This window comes from Coenobita brevimanus, chromosome 49 (genome assembly GCF_032717465.1).
Source record: "Coenobita brevimanus isolate Jiangsu-jjx chromosome 49, ASM3271746v2, whole genome shotgun sequence".
NCBI classification, from domain to species: domain Eukaryota; kingdom Metazoa; phylum Arthropoda; class Malacostraca; order Decapoda; family Coenobitidae; genus Coenobita; species Coenobita brevimanus.
Window position 1 is genome coordinate 15,415,023 of NC_137002.1, and position 20,737 is coordinate 15,435,759.

Here is a 20,737-nt window from a genome sequence, read left to right on the forward strand (position 1 = left end):
TGGGTATTGAGATTTATTAAGACACTGAAAGATAGGAAACAAGGAACACAAGAGGCAATGCCAGCTTATCTGACAGTGCCGGAATCAAGGACAGCAGAATCAGTAATGATTAAGTTAGCTCAAATGGAAGAGTACCCTGAGGATTACCATTATTTATCCACTGGAAAGGGCACACCAAGTAATGCTGTGAAGCAGTTAGGCCTCTATATGGAAGGTGGGCTGTTGCATTGTAAAGGTAGGTTACAGTTGTCAGACTTAAAGGATGAAACAAAGTACCCTATCCTAATACCTAGTAAACTTAGGTTAGTGGCTCTCCTTTCTGAGTACTGCCACAAGGTGTGTAGCCATAATGGAGTAAGTTATGTTGTAAGTTCCATAAGACAAAGATTTTGGATTCCTAAGATCAGGCAAGTTGTAAAGAAGGTTTTAAGAAAGTGTATAACTTGTAAAAGGTTACACGGTACCCCAGTAGTGCTGTACAGGGTCCGCCATTACCGTACTTTAGGGTTCAGGAAGTGAATCCATTTCAAGTAACAGGAGTAGACTGCACAGGTGCTCTACCCATTAAAGAAAAGGGTACCGTAGAAAAATTATATGTAGTCTTGTTTACTTGTGCAGTTACTAGGGCAATACACACTGAGACGGTGTCTAACCTCTCCTGTGAGTCCTTCATTCATGCCTTCCGTCGGTTCTGTAGCAGGAGAGGCTTCCCTGAACTCATAATTAGCGATAATGCCACTACATTTATAAGTGGAGCCCGTGTGTTGAGGAAGCTAAAAAACGATCCGAGATTGCAGAATGAATTGCAAAAAGTAAACTGTGAGTGGCGGTTTATACCGGCCAGGGCGCCATGGTTCGGTGCCATCTGGGAAAGAGTGATAGACATCCTAAAGGCTGGCCTGAGAAAGGTATTGGGTCAAGCTTTAGTAACCCGTGAAGAGTTGGACACTGTATTATTGGAACTCGAGGCCACACAGTCAATGACCATCCACTTGGATATACATATGGTGACCTTGATGATCCACTCCCTATTACTCCTTCACAACTTATTAATGGGAGGCGTCTTAGACAGTTCCCGAAACAGGAAGTCAGGGATGATTATCTCATGGACATCACCTAACGGACTAATTCGGGAATAAACCGACGTCTCCAATACTTGACAAAGATTTCACGAGATCTGCGGAGGAGATGGACCACTGACTACCTATTATCGCTCAGGGAGCAACACCATCAATTGATATCCAAGAAAGGGAAGGCAGTGCCTCAAGTTGGGGACATTGTGCTGATACACAACGACGAGCCTCGACTTCTATGGTAACTAGGTTGGGTCACCAAGATGGTAGAGTAGTCCAGCTACGAAAAAGCGCCAGTTTGACCACAAGACCGGTGGTTAACCTGTATGCTCCAGAAATTGATCTAGAAGTGAAAGAAGATGACAGCCAAACCGGCGCTACCCAACACCTCCATACACCTGTAAATGACCGATGTGATGCCCCGTTAAGGACATCACATCGGACCACCCTCGGTTCCTCCCAACTATGGCGTACCCTGATTGGGACGGGACAGTTGTAAAGATTATATATATTTTGGGTGGGGGAGTATGTCGTGGATTTTGGGTTTGAATTTCCCTTTCCATAACAGTACATTTCTTTGTAAATAAATTCTTGTATTATATATTTTGGGTAACATATTATTTATCACTAGAGATAAATACAGTCACGGAGAAAACAACATATTTAGTTTGGCATTCATTAATAGTAAGTTTAATTTAGTTTACTTCGCACACGAAGCTGCTCGTAGCTGTTCAGTTCTCTCCTTGCCACCAGACTGTTTAGTTCTCTCCCTGCCACCAAATAGTTCACTTGTCTCCCGACCACCAGACAGTAAACATACTTTTCACGAACCCTCGGCTTTATCATTCTGCACTTAATATCATCAACACTACAGCTAAGTACTCAGCATATTTATTTTAGGCCTTCATACATGTGTATTGAGTACTGATCAAAACGCCATCCGCATACCGTGTATAATGGTGAGTTGCTGTTCCGCTTTATGTTAGCTGATAATTATGACCCCTTACAGTGATATTAACTAACACAGTTGAAGTAGTCCATGGCCTCTCTGTTACCAATGACCATGCAGAGAGGGGAGTGGCTCTCACTTAGGAATACAACAGGACCCTCACCAAAAATGAAGAACAACTGAAATTTCTCCTTCAAGTGGTCAGCGACCACCGAAAGAGGTTTCCAGACTGCCGGAAAGCAACCCTCTTAACTAATGGGCAACAATGAGCAGCTTGGCAGCCATGATACCCCCGCCTAGAGTGGCTAATACTCCCTAAGGGGAGAGGGACCCAGAGCCGGATGCCTGGGTAAAACTTTGAGGCTGTTGTGCAAGATGTTCCCATCAACTAATTTAAAAAAATAAATAAATAAATATATAACCACAGGGTTTTCTCACTAAAGGTAACAAATTCCAGGGGTGGGAGCAAAAAAAATAAAACCCTTATAATCTATCTATCTATCTATAAATTATCCATCTATCTATCTATCGATAGATAGATAGATAGATATATCCACTCACTCGATGTGGTGCTGCTTTGGGTGTCTGTCCTTCATCCCTTCCTTCCTTCCTCTTCTGTCTTTCCTTCATTCTTTCCCCTTCCTTCTGCCTACGGGTGACTTTACACTCTCTCTTCTGTCTTCCCTTCATTCATTCCTCTTCTTTCTGCCTGTGGGTGACTCTACACTGAGTGACAAGCCAAATGGTTTCCTGTACACCAGGAAACCATTTACTACGCTGGATTATAACCATATAGGCTTACCCAAATTTTGGCGCTTGATTATTTAGCGGGTAATTAAGGTGCTCCAATCGGATTGAGCCTGTGTAGGTTTATATCCAAGAGATGGTTGGGGTTTATTGCTCACATAATGCCATTCAGGGATGAGTCACTCATTTTAAATGTCAGGACCAACTTGCCTAGCCCCGGGCTCCTATGCTCCTCATGAGGCAAGATAGGATTGGATGGTGGATGTGTGTATATATATATATATATATATATATATATATATATATATATATATATATATACACACACACACACACACACACACACACACATATATATATATATATATATATATATATATATATATATATATATATATATATATATATATATATATACACACACACACACACACACACATATATATATATATATATATATATATATATATATATATATATATATATATATATATATATATAATAAACACCTTTACCATCTTTGGGGAGGTGTGGTGTGGTGTGGTGTGTTGTGGTCTGGTGGTGTGTAACGTGATATATCTGATGTGGTGGGAGAGAGAGAGAGAGAGAGAGAGAGAGAGAGAGAGAGAGAGAGAGAGAGAGAGAGAGAGAGAGAGAGAAATTATAGTTGACGGAGCTATGGTAGTGACAGTGATGATGATGATGATGATGATGAAAAGAGTTATGTTGACAGTGATGACGAAATTGATGAAAAACATTAACACTAAGGAATGAACAGCAATAATATTTCACCACCACCATAATAGAAATGAAAGGACTGGTACAAATAGTGATGAATTCATATACTCTTCTTCTCAGGTTTAAAGTACTGAAGCTATAATTTAGGAAGCAATCAGTAAGAACAGTAGGATCAACACCAATATAACTAGTTATATTACAATGCTGTGGAGGGTGACAAAGTAACTCAGCAAATTGTGGTAGTTTGTCTCAGATACCCATCCTCTTTATTTGTTTTCTCTGAACCCCCGAGAAGAATACCGAGTGACGTCACAAAGATGCGCGGGAAGGAAAAACAATCAGACCTGTTCTCACTAGACCTTGGGTTAGCCATGGGCCAAGGAAGAAATGATTAAATTTTGGGCAGGATCTGAAGTATCCCGCACAACATCTCCAAAAGTTCTCAATGAATTTAAATGCAATTTTGTGGATGGGTGGGCCATGGGCTAAGAAACAATTGAATAAATTTTGGGTCGGATCGGATCTGAATCCTATCTTCACAGACCCGAATACATATCCTTTATAATAGCAATGGCATTGGCGGAGATATGTTCTCTCTGTGTGCTTGATGGCTGTTGTTGTTAACACTTATTTCACAGTTATTATTTTTGGTGTTGTAATAATCATCATCATCATCATCATCATCATCATTATTATTATTATTATTATTAATTATTATTATTATTATTATTATTATTATTATTATTATTATTATTATTATTATTACATTCAGACCTATAGTTTTCAGACTAATTCGAATCTCAGTTCGGAATGATCGAAGATAACTGAAAAAAAAAAAGTTTCAGTACAAATTCTTACACAATAAACGACCCGTGTGGAAAAGCGAACATCCTTGCCAGTACATATGCCAGAAATTCTTCCTTTCAGAAAGTCAGTCAAAACGTCCCTGCATTAGAACTTGACTCTCCCGAAATTGCCCCATCTAAGATACAGACTAGATAAGTAAAATTCATCCTAGATAGTTTACTAACCAACAAAGCTCCAGGTCCAGTTGGAATACCTCCAATCGTTTTGAACTTGATCTTGTTCTAGGTAACTTATTCAAACTATGCATACGTACTTCTTCATTCCCTAATTTTTGGAAGGAAGCCTATATATATCCATTTCCAAAGAAAGGAAGTTCCTCTGACCAACAGCTATCACATCTTCTGTTGGTAAAGTACTTGAGATTGTTATTTATAAACACGTAGATAAACATCTTGAATCCAACAATTTAATTAGTGACAGACAGTTTGGTTTTCGCCACAAAAGATCTGTTGTTGACGTACTCAGTCTCTTGACTCTTACCATCTATCAATAAATTGACCAACATGGAGAAATGCATGTAATAGCCCTTGATATTTCTAAAGCTTGTGACAGAGCGTGGCACTGTTCCCTGCTATCCAAACTTCCGTGCTATCAGATCTGGGCACCTCCACAATCACTTCCGCAATCCGCAGTTTCCACAATAGAGGACAGCATGAATTGCATATTGCGTCAAACTCCTCTGAAACTTGTGGTACTGCATTGCTGAAGTACTTCCGCAATCGCATCATGTCCACAATCTCCCATGTGGAGGTCGGTGTCGGTTAGTACAGGTTACAACATGACTCATGAATATCAAGCTTGAACAGGTTTCCCGGCCAGCAGCAGAGGTGGGCGAGGCGTCGCAGCATCAGTTAACAGTAGGGATGGGCAACACCTCGAGAGATTATTTGATACGATACGATACGATATTCTATAAGTTAGCATGGCAGTAGATTTTATGGCACTCACAGTTAATCAGGCACAGTTGTTGCACAATTTGCCAGATGATGATCTTAAGGGCTAATTTAATGGTGATCACTGAAAATACTTTTTTTTATTGGTCTTACAGAGTTATCTGCATGAGTAAGCACATTTCTATGAATTATGTATTTAAGTTCTATGGACTGCACTCTGCTGTTGGTCAGATTGATTTTTCCCGAGTGGCACAAAGGCTATTTCTTTTCATTGTAATATTATTTTTGTAATAAAGGATATGATTACATTATTATAATATTAGTGTTGTGCAAGACTGTTCTCCCAGTGATCGGACGTCAAGAAGGCCAAAAGGGCAAGTCTGACCTCGGAGAACTTCGAGCAATATGTGTTCATGAAAGGGAACATGAACCTGCTGAAGATGGAGTTGTTCTCAATCTCGGAGGACTCAGACTGACTGTGATGTGTGGGTGTGAAGAGTGTCAAGTGTCACAAGTGTGAACTTCTGAACTTGAACTTCTGGGTCAGTGAGGACTCAGAGACGTGGTCCGGGTGAAGTTATGAATGGAGTCACTAGTGAGTATTGTCATAGTGAATGAGTGTGACTGTGGGAAATTAATGTCATAAATAGATTATAAATATAATAATTCACTATATTACCAATTGATTTACCCCCTGTTTGTGCACTTTGTATTGAAAATTGGGAAGCTGGACTGCTGTTGTGGTACTCAAGTAGCGGAACTGCACAATCCAAGTTTATTGCGGCATTGCGGTAGCAGAAGGTAAGGGGTCAGAGGTTGCGGAATTGCGATTACGGAGTTGAATTTTAGATTATGCCCAGCTGTGCTTGCTATGGCCTATCACCCATTGTTTCATTGGATCCTCATATCTCAGTGACAGAGAGATAAGAGTACAAGTAGATGATGTATATTCCAATTTCCACTCAATTAACGCCGGCCTGCCACAAGGATCAGTTCTCACACCAACCTTGTTCCAAAACCATATTAATGATCTCTTACCTGTCACCCATAATCCCATCCATACATATGCAGATGACTCAACACTTAACAGTTCATTCACACCTAAAAACCCATTCACGAAGTTTCATATCTCTAACCCACAACTCAGTACAACAACCTCCATAAATCAAAATTTATCTAAGATCACGGAATGGGAACAAGATAACGTATCATTTAATGCTAAGAAAACCAAATATATACAATTTAGTAACAGACACATATTGCCTGATGCCCATATTACTTTCAATGCTACATATATTTCCATCTCTGAAAGTATTGAAATTGGCTTTGGCAGTGTTTCACTTAACAGTTTCCTCAGCTGGACCTCTCATATTATATAGCCAAAATAATTTCAAAGGAACTTGGATTACTGTACAGAATCCACAACTTCTTCACTGACGAGCAGTTAGCTATAATTTATGGGAGTCATGTGCACTTTCAGCTGGAATATTGCTCGCTTTTGTGGAATGGATGTGGAGAGGTTGCCCTAAAACTACTGGAAAAAATTCAGAACAAAGCTGTAAGAAATATTAATAACCCTGACCCTGGTATTATAAATAACCTAGTCCTCCCCCTACAGGTACGAAGGAATGTTGCCTCCCTTGCATTATTTTACAGATACTTCTATGGCAAATGCTCAGACGAAGTTGCATCCACTGTGCCACCTCTCCATGCCTTCCCCTGTGCTACACGGCATCTGGTGGCGCTCATGACCGGAAAGTCACACTGCCATATTGCGGAACTTCAGCTTACAAGAAATCTTTTATTCCCCGAACTGTATCTCTTTCGAAGTCGCTTCCCAAGAATATTTTCCATGAAACTTCAACCTACGGCTGTTCGGGTCCAACTGTTACAGATTTTGGTGAACGAAGGACGCCTCTAATTTTGTGTATGGAATATATATATATATATATATATATATATATATATATATATATATATATATATATATATATATATATATATATATATATATATATATATATATATATATATAATATATTATTCAATTTTTTCCCTCTCTTCATCTTAAAAAAAAAAAATCTTACCTGGAATATATCATAAATTTATTGATCTGTACTTGCTGATTCTAGCTGATTCCATTCTACTTTGTGGAGGTCTTAGGCAATAAAGAGTTAAGCAAACGTATTATCTAAATACACTTGTTTTAAAAGTCTCCCTTGCAGAGAAAGAGAGAGAGAGAGAGAGAGAGAGAGAGAGAGAGAGATTGGTGAGTGGAAGAACAAACAAAACAAAGAGGTAAAGAGATAACAGATGGAAAGAGAAAGATTAAAGTTAAAGGACACATCAGATATCCGCACCCACCCCAACCCTATCCACCATCCCAACACATCCCAAAAGGTGTTGTTTGTGTTTTGCTATACCCTAGACGTACACCAGACGCAACACTCAAGACACACCACAGACACGCCACTCTGTTTGTGTGAAAAAGTGATGGAAGGGAAAAAAAAAGGGTTTGGCGTCCATAAAACTCTACGGTTTCAACTTGTCTGATTTCACCCTTACGTAAAGACATACTGTAACTGAATCATTTCAACCACTCAGGATGTGCATAGTTATAGAAGCACTGCTGTATTTTCTGACCCAAGGTGAACAGCAACAAAGGCTATAAATGGGGAGGAAATAGGAAAGGAAAGGCTACCTGTATGATATGAGAAACGAAGGGAAGTGAAAGGAAGGGACGGGAAGAGACTGGTTACTAAGAAAGGTCTGAGAGCAGGAAGAAGGGGACTGAGGAAGAATTAGCACAGAAGAAGAGAAGGGAAAAGAAGAAGAAAGCAAGGGAAAAGGATAGATTAATCGCAAGACCAATGGACGCCATAAAAGCTGCTTTATCCACGTATTTAAGTGTCTGATTTCGTTTCCTATTAGCTTTGTTATATACTGTACAGTTTTACAAAGTGCCGAGTTACAACAACAGTGTCAGTCAGAGTGGGAGTTCTATGCTGTGAGTGTGGGCTTCAAGAATGGGTTTCGCTATTGTGTGTGTGTGTGTGTGTGTGTGTGTGTGTGTGTGTGTGTGTGTGTGTGTGTGTGTGTGTGTGTGTGTGTGTCCTTGTTAGTTACATGTCTGTGTATGTGTTAATCTTCACCTGTGTTTGTCTATATGAAAGTGAGTGTGCATGTGTGTCTGTATTTTCTGTGTCTCTATGTCTGCTTCTGTGTGTGCCTGCTTCTCTTAGTCTGTGCGTGTGTGCCTGCTTTTGAATATGTGTGTGCGTGTATGTCTAATATTCGTATATATATGTGTTTGTGTCTCCTTTTCTAAATATGTGTGCGTGAATGCTTGCTCTTCTATGTGTGTGCGCATGTGTCTGATTATGTACATATGGGCCTGTGTACATTTGTGTGTGTGTGTGTGTGTGTGTGTGTGTGTGTGTGTGTGTGTGTCTGATTTCCTATATATTTGTGCGTCTGTGTCTCCTATTGAACTGTACATATGTGTGCGTGAGTGTCTGCTCTTCTATGTGTCCGTGTGTGTTAGCTTTTCTATGTGTGTACGTGTGTCTGCTTTCGTACATGGGTGTGAGTGTGTGTAGGCTTTTCTATGTATGCGTGTGCGTGCTCAATTTTAGGTGAGCCACCCTGTACAGCTGTCACCCAGTCATGTGTGTGTGAATATTTAAGCTGCTCTCTTGTACCCTCCACACACACACACACACACACACACACACACACACACACACACACACACACACACACACACACCACTCACATTTTTGCTCATTTCTCCTAAGTCAAACCTAAGATTTTAATTTTCTACATTTGATGTACAGTCGGCCTAAAAAGTGACGGCAGAGTATCCAGAATATTTCGGTCAGCGAGAATGCATTTACTCTTCCTTATATCTTTGCAGGTTGGCACCTATTACGTAAAACTGTAATAGAAAACAATACGCAAATGCTAAAGTATTTAAACATTTCTAATTTGTAGGAAATACTTCGTTAGTTTCTTTTTTAATAACTGGACAGAGAAAGGAAAAACAAATGAACAAAGAAAATCCATACACCAGATTACTGGTGTCCTCGATTCATAAAATATCTACAACAGTTGGACTTGACGAGCTGTAGGTTGAAGTTTGGGGGGAAACAACTCTGGGGAAACGAGTTCCAGAGAGATGCAGTTCGGGGAATGAAAGAATTCTAATTGGCAGCAGTTCTGCAATATGGCTGAGTGACGTTCCAGTCGTGAGCGCTACCAGATGCCCATGTAGCACGAAGGAAGGCATGGAGAGGTGGCACAATGGACGCAACTTCGTCTGAGCATTTGGAATAAAAATATCCGTAAAATAATGCAAGGGAGGCAACATTCCTTCTTATTTATAGAGGAGGTACTTTGCTTATAACAGAAGGGTTATTAATAATTCCAACAGCTTTGTTCTGAATATTTTCTAGTTGTTTTAATGCAACCTCTCCACATCCATTCCATAAGGGTGAGCAATATTCAAGCTGAGTGCGCACCTGACTATTATAAATTATAGCTAACTGCTCGTCAGCGAAGAAGCTACGGACACTGTACAATAATCCAAGTTTCTTTGAGGTGGTTTTAGCAAGTGATCTGACATGAAAGGTCCAGCTGAGGGCATTATTGAGATGCCGAGAATTTCAATCCTTTTGGAGATGGGATTATTAGTAGCATTGAAGGTAATATACGAATCTGGCAATATCTGTCTATTAGTAAACTGTATATTTTGGTTTTCTATCTATCTATCTATTGCCAGACGCCTCAATCCCGTTTGGGGTGGCCACAAACAAATCGCCTCCAAGTCGCCCTGTCCCCCGCCATTTCACTGCCCTGCTCCCAACTCACACCCCCCTCTCTCATATACCTCTCCACCCCATCCCTCCATCTCATCCTCGGCCTCCCCCTCCCTCTTCCCCCCTCCACCTCACTCACATACACTCTCTTCGTCAGTCTTTCGCCCTCCATCCTCTCCACATGGCCAAACCACCTCAGTGTGTTCCTCATAACGCTTCCTATCACATCCACATCCACACAACAACGCTCCTTTATATCCTCATTCGTCAGCCTGTCTCTCCACGTGACTCCACAGGCTCCTCTTAAATAACTCATTTCCACTGCTCTCACTCTTGACTTGTGTCCTTCCAACAATGTCCAAGCTTCACTTCCGTACGTTAGAGTTGGTATCACAATACTGTCATGTAGTAACTTTTTCACTTCCATGCTCACTTCCCTGTTTCTTATCACTGCTTTCAAGGAACCAGCAACCTTTCTTCCCTGCTGTACCCTTTCAAGCACTTCACCCTCCAAACCTCCATCCTTACTCATCACACTACCCAAATACTTAAACGTACTCACATTTTCCAATTCCTCACCATCTAACCTCGCTGTACATTCACTAACTTCACCTCTCTCAAAGACCATCACTTTACTCTTCCCTACATTCACCTTTAGGTTCCGTTTCTTACACACTCTCTCAAACTCATCCACCAAGTCTTGCAGCTCCCCTTCGTCTTCACTCAACAACACAGTATCATCTGCAAACAACAGTACAGGGGTTTCCAAACACTCTCCTCTCTCACCAGGGCCACTCCAACATCCACTACCCTACCTTGTACCTCTTTTATTACCCCATCCATGTACAGATTGAACAACCATGGAGACATGACACATCCTTGTTTCAAACCAACTTTCAAAGAGAAAAATTCACTTAGTTCACCACCCACACGCACTGCAGCCTTCGCACCATCGTACATACTCTTCACAACATTCAACAACTTACCATCTACTCCATATATTCTTAACACTTTCCACAATCCTTGTCTATCCACCCTGTCATACGCTTTCTCCAAATCCCTGAAAGCCGCATACAACTTCTTTCCCTTCTCTAGAAACTTTTCCACTAAAGATCTAAGAATGAATATCTGATTTACACAACCTCTTCCCTTCCTAAAGCCTTCCTGTTCTTCTCCAACTAATTTCTCTGTTCTTTCTCTAACTCTGTCTATAAGTATCCTACCATACACTTTTCCTATTATACTAAGAAGACAAATGCCCCTATGATTACCACACACTTCTTTTTCCCCTTTTCCTTTGTACAAGGGAATAATTATACCTGACTTCCAGTCCTCCGGGACTCTACCTTCCTCCCAGGCCAATCTGCACATCTTCCACATCCATTCTACAACTATCTCTCCCCCATGCTTCAGCATTTCACCACACACTCCATCAATTCCTGGGGCTTTCCCCGATTTAACTTTCTTCATTGCTTCCACAACTTCTATCCCACTGATTTCTTCCTGTCTTCTCACCTCCCTCCTTCTCCCAGCCATTCCCCAGCCACTTATACTTGCATTACTTCCATCCTCTACGTTCAACAATTCCTTTAAGTGTTTTCTCCATCTGCTCACTTTTTCTCCCTTCTCCACTAGTAATCTACCATTTTTATCTTTCACTCCCCTGCTAACTTCACTTCCACCCTGTCTTACTCTTTTCACTTCTCTCCAGAACATTTTCTTACAGTCCCTCCACTTTACACTCAAATTCCTTCCAAATTCCTCATCCACTGTCTTCTTACTCTCTCTTACTAATCTTTTCACCTCTCTCTTCCTTTCCACATATAACTCTTTCTTCCGCCTCTCACCTTCTTCCACGCCCCTATTTCTCACCCATTCATTGTATGCTTTCTTCTTTTGTGCCACAGCCTGTTTCACCTCTTCAGTCCACCACGCTGTTCCTTGCACCCCCCTCCGCCTTCTCTTCCTTCCACACACCACATCACATGCTGCACATATTTCTTCTGTAAATATCTTACACACACCTTCCACGTCTCCCATCTGCTCCAATTCATATTTGCCCAATCGTTCCTCCACTTCTCTCTTATACTCTGCCTTTTTCTCATCCTCTTGTAACCTTTCCACTCTCCTTGGTTTTACTAGCATTAAATGAGACAAGGTTGTTTTTTCCCCATTCATTGATCGTAGATAAGTTTTGATTAATGGAGATGGCTGTACTGAGCAAAAAGTTAGAGATATTAGACTTTGTAAATGGATGTCTGAGTGTGAATGAATTATGAAGTGTTGAGTCATCTGCATATGAATGGATGGGATTGTGGGTGACTGATACAGATCATTAATATGAACCAGGAACAACGTTGGCGTCAGAACTGATCCCTGTGGCGTGCCGGCATTAATTGAGTGGAATTTGGAATATACATCATCTACTTTTATTTTCTGTTGCTGAGATATGAGGAAAGCAGAGGAACAGAAGGCGTTGTTCCATAGCAGGGGAGTTTGGACAGCAAGAAACGGTGCCACATTCTGTCGAAAGCTTTAGAAATATCAAGGGCTACTGCATGAGTTTCTCCATGTAGGTCGATTAATTGATGGATGGTATGAGTCAGGAGATTGAGTATGTCAACGGTGGATCTTTCGTGGCGAAAACCATATTGCCTATCACTGATTAAGTTGTTGGATTCATGTTTAACTATGTGCGTATTAATTAAAATTTCAAATACATTACCAAAAGATGTGACAGCTATTGGTCTGTAATCAGAGGGGTCAGAGGAACTTCCTTTCTTTGGAACTGGGTGGATATTGGCTTCTTTCCATGAATTAGGGAATGAAGAAGTACGTATGCATAGTCTGAATAATTTAGCTAGAACAGAGGCAAGTTCTGGGGAACACTTTTTCAAAACAATTGGAGGAATTCCATCTGGGCCTGGAGCTTTGTTGGTAGGTAAATTGTTTAGGAAGGATTTTACGTATCTTGTCTGTATTTCATGTGGAACAATTTCGGGAGAGTCAAGTTCTAGTACTGGGACATTCTGGCTAATTTCCTCTATGGTAGAAAGCAAATATATTGGCAAAGATATCTGCTTTCCCACACGGGTCATTTGTAATGTCATTTGAAGATTTCAGTGGAGGAATGGATGATGACTTATTATTGAAAAAATTGAGAGCTGACCAGAATATTCTATTGCCATTAGGGTTGTTAAGTAGTTTTGATGCTTGATTTTCAGGTAAGTTTGATTTAGCGAGATTTATTACAGCTTTTGCATGATTTCTAGCAATTTTAAACTGATTGAGTGATTGAGATGTTTTTTATTTTAAGTAAGAGTTATATGCTAATGACTTTGGGGCTCTTGCCCTGGCACAGTTGCTATCAAACCATTTTGGAGAGTTCGAAATTTTACTAAACTGTTGGCTTGGTATGAATTAATTCATGTCAGCTAATATTTAGTTGCAAATGTGGGAATGGGTAAAATTGGCATCACTAGAGAAGAAAGACTGCCATGGAATGTCAACAAGATAATTTCTAAATCCATCCCATTTTGCCCTATCAAAGTGCCATCGTGTCACCCTGACAGGTTCAGAACGGGAACGTTTGGAGGGGGGGCTAACTGATGTGGCTTTGATGAAATTGTGGTCAGAGGATCCAAGTGGTGACAGTACTTCTATCCTGTATTGATCTGGATTATTTGTCAGGAACAGATCCAAGAGATGGGCATTATGGTCAGGATTATCTGGTATTCTGGCTGGTGGCTTTACCAATTGCGTGAGATTAAATGATTCTGCAAACAGCTCGCACTCTAGACCAGCATCGTCAGTCCTGGCAGAATGCAATAACCATTTAACATTATGTATATTAAAATCACCCAAAATGGTAATTTCGGTGCTAAGGACAAGGTTAAGGTTACTCAGCTGTGTGAATATAGAGTCAAATACACTGGGTTCTGAAGAAGCACTGAGGGAGCGATAGACTACACAGATATATTTGGTAATATTTAGATAATTTAGTTTATACAGTGAGTAATCACAATTAGCTGAAGTTCAGAACAGTGTCAACTGCATACTGAGATTTGATATAACAACAGGTGCCGCCCTTGTTACGGAAGTTTGTGAGGAGATGGTAACCAGGAAAACAAAATGGGGATAATTCAGTAGAAGGTGAGATTTGTGGTTCTGTGAGGAATAGGGCCAGAGGGGATATGAACTGCAGGAAAATTAACTGAATTTAGATCGTTGCTATGACCACGGATATTGATGAAGAATAAGGCCGCACCTTCACTTCTCCGCTGACGAGCATGACTGGAAATTGTAACAGTCACTGCCGGCACAGTTGCTTGATGGCAACCAGGAGGTCCCTGTGCCACCAGCCCTACCCTGCCTGTGGTGGCAACCCGAGGTACCACCTCGTCTGATGGTAATAATGCAGCGCCCATTGCTAAAGAGAGTGGAAATAGAAGGTGTGATACCTTATGTGCATGTAGTGTGGCGTACACGGTTGAAGGTAGAGGTATTAAGAGAGTATACTAGCCTACTGTCTGTGTAAAAGAAAACACTGAAAATGTTCAGCAAAGGGAGATGGTCAGGATCAAGTCCTGAGGGCTGGTGAAACGGGAGCTCCAGCTCTCCCTATCACCAGCTTGCCATCCATCTCGGGAGTACTGCCCTGTTCGGCAGGTGCTACAGTCTACTCCTCGAATAAGATGATAATATGAAGTTCTAAATAATAAGCTCTAAACGGAACTAACTGAAATTTCAGAACTATCGCTCAAGAACAGTCAGGAATAAGTTGCGGAGTTTAATTTTAGTATGGTAACAAACAATTATTTTTGGTAGCGTAAGACTAAAAAGAAAAGGCCTTCAATAAACAATGAAAATCTGTCATTTTCATTTATAAGATATTGACCGTTAGAATGCTGATGAATGATTTAAAGTCAATTATTTCCGTTTTTGTTGTTTTCATGGACGACGGCAGAAAGCGGGAATGCGACGTAAGTTAGTGGGGTATTTTAAATGGCTCAATCAAGAAACACGAATGAAGACAACTTTTACTCACTGGCATGCAGGTCTTACACCCCATTTGGCCATTTTTCAGCTAAGAAAAATCTCTGGAAGACTTAGTATAAGCCTGAGAACTACCAGTGACTGAAAGAGAAAAGAATCTCACAAATTTGTAGACAGTCGGAGCACCTTCGTGAATGCAAACTTGTGTTATAGTGTAGTATCCTCGGTGTCTGAACTACTGGCAAGAGTAATAAATTGCAATAAACATATCACTGAGTTCAAAATTTCCGAATCAGCATTTTCAGTTAGGCAGGACATAGCGGTTTATTTAAAAAGAAAAATATTCTGGATTAAAAGATCGAACAAGTATGCACTTCTGCACTGCACGAGTTGTAAGCCCATGTTTTAGTCCTCATTACTGCCTAGTGTAAGAGAATGTATAGTCTATCACACCTAATAATTTTGCATCAATAGGGAATAAAGTGGACAATTACAATTAGTAACTGTTACGGGGAGACAAGGACTAAGACATTGGACTACGAGGCAGAAAAGGTCTAGCGGCTGCTTCAGGTAGGGTATCCTTATGAAGAATAATTTAATTTTTGCGGCATCCTTACTGTTCCTATATCACCACCATTGCATTTGAAAAGCAAGTAGCGTATTGCATTCACAAAAATATCCTAAGTTGGCCTTCGAAACTAGACTATCAGTATTTGAAATCCCTGGGACGAAAATACGTGAGGAGCACGGAGATATACTGTGCACCACGCGCGGAGTAATACATTACACATTAAAATCGGGAAAACGTATGTTACAGGTTAGCTTCTAATACAGCATTGCCTTATGTTATTCATTTCTCACAATTTTTAGCGTGATGTACAATGTATTTTTTTTTCCTCGGTATGACCTGATAAAGTACAGAATTGTGTACCTTATATTCACTAGGTTTTGCACGGAACACATTGCAGTGCAGTGTCCGAAAAATTCCGAAACTCTGCCATCTTTCTTGGGGCGACTCTACAATGTTCCTTTCCGTCAGTTATGATCATCACGAATAATGTGTTTGACGCCGAAGGTAGTAGTGTGAATTTGATATACTCGCATATATGTATTTGTTTAACTCTCCCTCTCTCTCTGTCTCTCTCTCTCTCCACTTTTCTCCAAAGTCAAGGCTGTGACTCACGCTTTTCATTTTAAAAACAATATTCGTCTTTATCGAGCACATGCCATCATTGTCAAAAGTGTGTGTGCACATTGCTTATCAAATCACTGGCAACTAATCTCCGCTCTTATTTTTGGACATTTTTCAAAAGATTTATGATTTTTGAGTTCCCTTTTAAGTAACCCGTGCCTCTCGCTTAAAAAAAAAAAAAAAAAATCGTCCTTTATGTGATGTTGATAATTCTTCGTTAGTGCTGTGATGAATTATTCTTCCTTATGTGTTTCTTTTACTCTCATGATTTTATTTCTTAGAGTCCAAAATTGATATGATTTTCTTTCTGAAAACTAATAATACGCTTCTTATGGAAGTTAGGATACGGTAATTACCGAAGGTGTCTTAAAAGTCTTTAGGTATTGTAGTAGTGAATCTCCCTCCTTTAATGAATTATATGTCTTCTGCTACCTATTATTTGTACACTTCTTGGAGGTCAAAGAAGCATTTATTGAGTCCTCCTTAGAAGTGTAATGCTCCTCGACCTCTTCAAAACATCTTCAATCGTGTGATGGATCCCTTAGGTAGCGCAAAGGTAAATGATTCTCCTCTGACGCTTTATCTTTTTCTCGTCTACCCTCATGCCTTGATTTCCCATTTCTAATTTGAAGTATATTCCTATTTTTATTCTATATGATTGTCCTTTAACGCTTTGTCTTCGTCTCGACTACCCTCATGCTTTGATTTCCCATTTCTAATTTGAAGTATATTCCTATTTTTACTCTGAGGTATAATGTTCCTCTCAATCACACAACTTCGGACATCACCGTAGATATTATCATCGAGCCTCAGACAGCAGTGTATGATAAATGTGTTCTCATTTTGTCCATTATCTGGGTGTGTAGTGTTGCCATGTGTAGCGTGACGATGGTGCTAAAGTAACCTATCTTTGTGTGTGTGTGTGTGTGTTGAGAGAGAGAGAGAGAGAGAGAGAGAGAGAGAGAGAGAGAGAGAGAGAGAGAGAAATGGGGCGGTAGGATGGGACTGTGTCGTGTCAGTCTGTATGACACTGCGTTGTGGGTGAGAAAATGTGAGGGTGTATAGGAGTGGGCATGAGGGTGGGGATGTAGGAGGGGGTGGGGAAGAAAGTGAGGTGTGAGGGAGTGTGTGGGTGTGTGAGATAGTGCATGAAGGAGTAGCGTGGTCGATCGGTACCGCTGTGTAGGGGAGACTGTGCGTGTGTGAGAGGGTGCGAGGTGAGGTGGGTTGGGTGGTGTTAGGTGGTTGGTGTGTATATGGTAGGTGTCTGTGAGATAATGGAAGGTGGAACGTGATTCGCGATAGTGTCTTAAGGGATGGTGTGTTTGGTGTGGTTTTCCCTGCATTTAGAAAATGCATTGCAGTTGTATGATCTGGTTATTTGGTGCATAGTATGGAATACAGGACTGACGGGCTTCACTTGCCTGTGTCCACTCTATTGAGATAGATGAAGAATTCTTAACAAACAAACGGATACAGGACAAACAAAATGGAATAGAACCAGCACGAATAAAACAATTGCGATATCTGTGTTAATGAGACTGTTCATAGAAACTGTATTTAAATTTAGACAACAAAAGGTCAATCCTAAATAGCATAAGATTCATCTGGCGGTAACAAAAAATACTAGAGGGGCACTCACTTGAGCGCATCTCTCCGACAAGGGCAACGTAATTTCCAAACCAGTCATCACAATAAGTTTTTCTCATCACTGATTAGGGTTTTTCAAAATGTGTTTTCCGGATCCAGATTCTGTAATACGATCCAGATCGGTCCCAAAGTCAATCGATTGTTCCCTGGGACATGGACTATCTACCCACCAAATTTGGTCCAAAACTCTCTCTGTTTTTAAGTAATCCCGCTAACAGAGAAACAAACAAACATCTATCTATCTATCTATCTATCTATAGCCCGACGCCCTAATCCCGGAAAGGGTGGCCGCAGACAAAACGCCTCCAAGTCACTCTGTCACCCACCATTTGACTACCCTCCCCCCAACTCACACACCCCCTCCCGCATATACCTCTCAACTCCATCCCTCCACCTCATCCTCGGTCTACCCCTCCCTCTCCCTCCCTCTCCCTCCCTCTACCTCACCTACATACACCCTCTTAGTCAGTCTTTCATTCTCCATTCTCTCCACATGTCCAAACCACCTCAGTGTATTTCTCCTAATCTTCTCAACCACATCCACATCCACCCCACAACGTTCCTTCACTTCTTCATTCGTCAACCTGTCCCTCCACGTCACTCCACATGCTCCTCTCAAGTAACTCATTTCCACTGCTCTCACTCTTGACTTGTTCCCCTCTTGCAAGGTCCACGCCTCGCTTCCATACGTCAGGGTAGGGATCACAATACCATCATGCAGTGACTTCATAACTTCCATACTCACATGAGTGAAAACTAACTCTTCTTATCAGAGAGAAAAAAGTAAGCTGAAATTTCTCTAGCAATCAGGATTAATAGTAAATTTGCCTGGAGACATCAAGAAAATAATAAACTCGGTAGGAGGTTCGCGAGGGTAAAAAAAAAAAAAAATAAGGGAGATCTCATAGTACCCAAGGGGTTAAAAGGGCTAGGGTTTCTTGTGGTATTTACCTTGTGTTAGAACTGGAAGACAACTCTTGGCATGTCTTGACTGAATTAGTTGCATGATGAAACGAGCATTGTGTGTGTGTGTGTGTGTGTGTGTGTGTGTGTGTGTGTGCACGCGCGCGCGACAGATTACAGAGTGCTCAGTATGATTGACATTACAGGGAAATGTATGATGCGTGCAGGGTGGGGATTAGGCGACTTGGACGAGTGTATAAGCTGTGACAGATGATATGGCGTGTAAAGTGTGATAGCCTGTAATGATACATGGCGGAGATATTATAAATTTCACAAAATAATATTTATTTGGGTGGAGGGTGACACTCTTGATGGGGATATGGAAGTGAGTAACAGATGTGATGAATAAGTAGAGAAATGTTTGTGTGGGTGATGATTGACAACTATGAAGTGCTGCGGTTGGGTGACTTGGTGTCACTGTAAGTAAGGAACATCTTGATGGGTGACACTGGTGATCGATGGGTGGTAAACAGATAAGAGGTGTGACTGATCGGTAACAAACAGATACATCATCGTCCAGATACAATGAAGGAATAACTGATAACAATGAATGAATAACTGATAGAATGACTGATAGATATAGTGCGACAAAGTGAGACGATATTTGCAAGTGATAGGCAATATTTGGAGCGTTAGAAGGCTAGATGACAGGGGAAGAAAATGTGTGACGGTGTGTTGAAACATCACTCGGAATGAGATTCAAAGGCGAAGCGACAATGTGTGTTGTATGTAGTTATGAGAGTAGTGACAGAGTGATGTGGAGTGTGATAGATTAGTGAGAGGGACATGGAAAAGTGTGGTTGTGTGATATGGGAAGTGATGTGAGTGGTGATAGAGGAGTCAGAGAGATACAGAAAAAGAGTGGTTGTGGTTACGTGTCATGAGTAGTGATGTGAGTGGTGATAATAAGATGTACAGTAGAGTGTGATAGATGAGGAGGAGAGACACATGAAGCGTGGTAGTGTGTTATGGGTATAGTGATGTGCGTGGTGATAGGGAGTGTGATAGATGAGTAAGAGGTATACATAAAGAGTAGTTCTGTGTTACGGGTAGTGATGTGAGTAGTGATATGGAGTGTGGTGGATGAGTGAGAGGAATACATAGAGAGTGGTTGTGTGTTATGGTAGTGATGTGAGTGATGATATGGAGTAGGACAGATGAGTGAAAAGGGGTACATAAAAAGTTGTTGTGTGTTATGGGTAGTGATGTGAGTGATGATAGTGAGTGTGACAGATCAAAGAGAAGGATAATACTGGTGTGTGCTATGGCTGGGATGAGAAGAAATGATTATACATGGTGACGTGTGAGTTGGTGTGATTGTCAGGGAAGAGCATCAAGGCTTAGATAGATAGATAGGTAGTTACAAAGACAGATAGATTGACTGGCAGACAAATGCCAATGGATACATATAGATACATAGAGATTGGGAGTCGATAATATTCACGCTCATCTTAAATGTCGGGACCAACTGCTTAGCCCCAGGCTCCTACGCTCCTCATGGGGCAATGTAGGATTGGATGATGGATGGATGGATAGTATAGCATTAGTAGTAGTAGGAGGAGGAAGAGGAGGAGGAGAAGGAGGAGGAGGAGAAGGAGGAGGAGGAGTAATAGTAGAAGTAGTAGTAGCAGCAGGAGTAGTAGTAATAGCAGTAGTAGTAATAGTAGTAGTAGTAGTAGTAGTTGTTGTTGTAGTAGTAGTAGTAGTATGTTTCTATTATTATTATTATTATTATTATTATTATCATTATCATCATCATCATCATCATCATCATCATCATCATCATCATCATCATCATCATCATCATTGTTATAATTATGAGAGAGAGAGAGAGAGAGAGAGAGAGAGGCTGA